The sequence below is a fragment of the Pyxicephalus adspersus genome, chromosome 3 (genome assembly GCF_032062135.1).
Source record: "Pyxicephalus adspersus chromosome 3, UCB_Pads_2.0, whole genome shotgun sequence".
NCBI classification, from domain to species: Eukaryota; Metazoa; Chordata; class Amphibia; order Anura; family Pyxicephalidae; genus Pyxicephalus; species Pyxicephalus adspersus.
Window position 1 is genome coordinate 119,271,712 of NC_092860.1, and position 4,273 is coordinate 119,275,984.

Below are 4,273 nucleotides of genomic sequence, written 5' to 3' on the forward strand. Positions count from 1 at the left end.
CCTGACATCTGAAAAGAAAAAAAAAATCACACCTTTCCCAGCGCCCTTGGAGACACCATCCAGGCTAGTTAGTATGTCGCTGGTATTTTTAGCATTTCCCTGCCTGGTCACAAAAGTGCTGGATATTGTCTATAATCACAAGGGCAGAAGGGGGTGTAAGAGTGGGATTCAAGTGACAACTGATCTTATGTCCTATATATGTGTGAGAAGAACTAACTACATGCCTTACTTAGTGAATGACAAACAATTAAAGCACAGGTGATATTCTTTAACTTTTTACTTGTAGAGCAATGTCTGCTTATAATGACCAAATCACAGAAAGTGAATAGAAATGTGAGCAGGATAAAGCCAACTGGCACTTTTACAAGACAAGCTTAATACAAGAAGTAAATTGAACAAAAATAATGAGAATGTCTACTGATCAGAGTTAAAGTTTTATGCCATAAAGCCAAAAGCACCTTCTTCTGTCAGTTTAATAATTGCAGCATTTTCTTTAATACCTGCTCTTTTTTACAAGCATGGCTCTTGACATTGGAAATGAAAAATATAACACTTTTGTTTGATATATAAAAATAAACTATTTTATGTGATGTATTATGATTATGAAGGAAATGTGTGAGTTCAGTTGTGTTCAGATGCATCTTCTATTCTTGCAATTTATTTTTTTTTGTGCTTGCAATTTTAACATTTGTATAAATCTTTCCTAGAGCACATTGCTCACATCAAGACTGAGGGCTCTTGAAAGAAGTAGGGTGCTGTGATGTATACAGGAAGCTACAGCACCCTGACATTCCCTTCCACCAGCCATAATCTACCCATGGTAGATAAAGACGCACAGAGACTAAATTAGAGTATACAATGAATACAGCAATATTTTATTTAAATATTGCATTAACCTGTTGATAGAGAAGTCAAAACATATGAAGATTAATCTTCAGCTTCAATATATGACACATGATATATACAGATTGAAAGAAGCTGGTTAGGTAGCTAAATCTTCCCAACCAGGGATCCTGCAAAACTCATTTATGCCTTCCACTACTGGTCATCTAGAAAGCATCCTAAAGATAACCTAAACTGGCCATACATCACCTAACCCACTCAATAAAAATGTTGACTGTTAATTAAAAATTAATCAGGCACTGCAATCAATGCACAGTCTTTAACAATTCTTTGGAATGAACTAGGATGCAAATCAATCACTATAATTTATATAAATCAATAAAGAAAAGTGTATGTGCTTAAGTTTATCAGCTTAAAAGAAAAAGATCCAAAGGTCTCAAAACTCTTCAGATACTTGTACAATCAATAGAAATTTTCTAACCTGACTGATCAAGGTTCTTTTATTCCACACTCACTATTGATCACTTTTGGTCGATCAACTTCAGAAATAAAGAATCAATTATTGGTTGATTTTATGAAATTATCCAATGGTCTACTTGATCAAATAGAAATTTTGACATGTGTATGGCCAGCTTTACACAAACAAGAAGGCCTATAATGAAGTAATCACTTGTATAGATAATACCATGGTAATTGATGCAAACTAGTATTGGTGGCAGTAGTTATGTATAGCTAATATAAGCCTAGGGTGGCAAGGTTGTGAGGAGAGCACACACAATGTATCTTGCTTACTGGCAGTAATATATAGTTTGAAACATTTCACCTGACTCATTGGGTTCTCAGTGTTGCTGTTGTTGCCCAGTTTGTATGATTTTATTGATAGAACTATGTGCTATTTGCAGTAGTGATTGAACTAATGTGCACATACAGTTGTTCTGCTCTGAATCCATAAACCTAAACAGAACCCCTAGCAAACTTGGATGGGTTACTATTCCAGGTGTATTACCATAGAATGGACAAATTATCTTCTTCAGCCTCTCCTCCATCAGGATACTTAGTGGTGCTATGATATCTCTGTTTAAGTGTGATACTTATACCAGGCAGGAGTGGGAGAGGGTGGTACAACATAGCTGAATAATAATGATATTATAAGAGGTGGTCAAGCTGCAGTGGAGAGTGGTAAATGGTAAGAATGTGTAGAAAACTGTTGCTGTTTGCATGTACGGCATGCTGTAGTTGCTTTGGCTTTATGGCACTACTACAAAAGACAATGCTCACCTGTGGAAAGGGCATCTAAACCCATAATTTTACTGTTTGGTTTGAAAAATGCTCACCTAGGTGAGAGAAACCAAGCCTTATTACGGTCATTCTTTGTCTTGCCCTTTCCTGCCTCTTTTTGCTATTCTCATTGAGAACAGTATGATAGAACCAATGTAGGTCATTGTAGAGTCAAGCAGTAAATTGCAAGCTATAATGTCACCAGGAAAGTCCTTTTTTGCATTCTGAATGATTATGCAAACACATTTACAAAGCACACTATGACACACAGGTTAACAGTGCACCACAATGCACAGGTATATATTTTATTTGTGTTTAGGTGCCTTAACAGCTCATTTAAATGAATAGGGTGACTTATCACAATACATGTTAATTAGCGTAATAGTAAATGTTAACATGTGTATGAGTATAGTGGAACTAAACCCATTGGTACTCACCTGTGGCTTGTTTTAATGCATTGTTTCGCTTCCATCGCTCTGAATCCCGATCTTTACCCATCTTAGCTTGGATGACTTCAGGAGTTCACTCAGTCATTGCACATGCAAGGGTAGCTAGGATTGCTGGGTAAACCTAACAACAAAGTGACATCTGGGTAAAGAACCTACAGGTAAGAATAGTTATTGCAAAAGGGACATCACTTGTCTTTATCTGTAATAAACACCAGCCTGAATCACAAATTTTCAAAATGTGACTTTAGTTCCATTTTAAGGTAAGTTGGGAGTTTTACAAAAATAATAACTGTGAGGGTGCACAAGACTGTGGTAAGCATGGAAGTACCTTATTAAGGGTTTCCAAATATTTCTTGTAGACACTGTATCAGGAAGACCGCACAATAGAAATCGTTCGACCATTATGAATTTAGTATCACCTTTATTGAAAAGGTTTTAAGGAGTGGAAGAAAAACATAAGCATATTTGTCCTTTAATGGAGGTCAACATAAGTTAAATTGTGAGCTCTGTGATGGCCTGCAGACAGCCAAATTATTTCCTGGTCTTGTTACAGAAAGGTCTAACGTCTAATGTGCAATTTGGGTATTTACCTTGTTTAGCATCAATTGAAGCATACAGATGTTTTACAGGAGATATAAATTCTTTTTACTCCAAAAATCATTTGTTCTTTGTGATGACAAGGCCAGCCTAAATATTGAATGGGTTGCAATCATTTTGGATTTTCATGCATTCTTTCCACAGCATTTTATATGGATGGCATAGCAGAGTAATAATGGAAAACTGTACACCATCAAATGTTTGCGCAGAAGGTTTTTAGTCTCTTATTTCAGAAAACCTCTTCTGAATATATATAATGCTTTAAAATACCCCTTCATCTGAAAGAATAAAAAAAAGAAAAAAGCTTCTGTACTGAGATGTTTCTTATATATTTAGAATAAATTGGTTCCAGACATACAATTTTCCTGTAGCACTTTGTCTAAAATAGCCGTGTCTCGTTTGGATACAAATCCCTTATCTCTCTTTCCTAGTATAGTGAAGTAATACTAATGGCTGGGTGTGAAATCTGAGCGGTGGTAGCAGATATTGTAGACTCCGGTGTGGTCGGTTTAGCAGACGGGGTACGCTGCAGAAATTCTTTATGAAATGTATATAGCCACACATATAAGAATGAGCCGTTACCTGTGGCTTGTCTATTACAGCCTGGCTGTGTAATATGTACATTTATTTCCCAATTCAAACCACATGGAAACTTAACATTAAAGCACAACTGTACAATGGGCAAAAAGAGTTCGAACCTATTAAGTCAATTTTACATTTTCACAGCTCTTACTGTGATGAAACCTTACCATTTATTGGAAACCTATTTTGCAAAAAAACTCTAAATGCAAACCTCCATGCCCCTTTTCAGCTTAGTTGCCCTTCATTGCAACAGCTTTTAAGTATTCATTCTCTACTACATATTACCCCCCCCCCCCCTTCCCATAGAACAGAACTATAAAGAATAAAATAGATTGTTTTCTTTGACGATAACCTGATGTTTGTTTGGGGCTTAAGACTAAAAGAATTATATATAGAGAGATACGTAGGGGAGCAACAGCAGAAGCTGGGCTGTATAGATAAGGTTTTTTTCAGGCTTTATAGATAGCAGACCATCATTTATCGTTTTTCGTTATAGGTATTTACTCCTATTTATCTGCACAGAG